We start from the raw sequence: 746 nt of genomic DNA on the forward strand, positions 1-746 counted from the left end.
GAAGTCGCCGCATCTCCAACGTACGGGGAGGCAGTCCCCGGCTGCGCGGGGGATTGTTGGCGCTGGACGGCTGGCCTCCTCCTCGACCTCCCTGTCGGCTCCACTGCGTCATTTGCCGCTGCGTCGTTGGTGCTGCGCGTGCCATGATTGCCGGAACGACCTCGTTCTCGCCGAGCCGCTCCTGCCGACGCCGCTGCCGCATTCGCCGGGCGCTGCGGTTGCGCACCTCGTCGCCTCAGCAATCTCCGCTCTGCCTCCGCCATGTCCTCGGGCGGGCTGGCTGCTGGATCTGGCTGAGCAGCCTCAGCGACTGCCAAGGTAAGCTGCTCCTGCCGCCAGTCCTCCTGCAGCACGGAGAGGATCCGCCGAGCCGCTTGCTGGATGCGGTCCCACGACTCCGCGCTCTCCAGCAGACGACTGCCGATGTTGTCCTCGTCGACGCCGTGCAGTAACTCCACCCGAACATCTGCGAAGCGGGGACACTCGAAGAGTACGTGGGCCACCGACTCGACCGACCCTGCGCACCTGGGACAGTCCGGGGACGGAGCGAACCCGAACACGTGCAGGAATTCGTGGACGAAGGCGTGTCCACTCAATACCTGCGAGAGGTAGAAATCTACCTCTCCGTGCTTCCGTCCCGTCCACAGGCGCACGTCTGGCACTTGTCGGTGGGCCCAACGTAAGTAACGGCTGGTGTTATTCGCCGCCTCGTCGTCCCACTGTTGCTGCCACAGCTGCAGCGATGA

The sequence above is a fragment of the Anopheles arabiensis genome, assembly GCF_016920715.1.
Source record: "Anopheles arabiensis isolate DONGOLA chromosome X unlocalized genomic scaffold, AaraD3 X_pericentromeric_contig0003, whole genome shotgun sequence".
In the NCBI taxonomy this organism is placed as follows: domain Eukaryota; kingdom Metazoa; phylum Arthropoda; class Insecta; order Diptera; family Culicidae; genus Anopheles; species Anopheles arabiensis.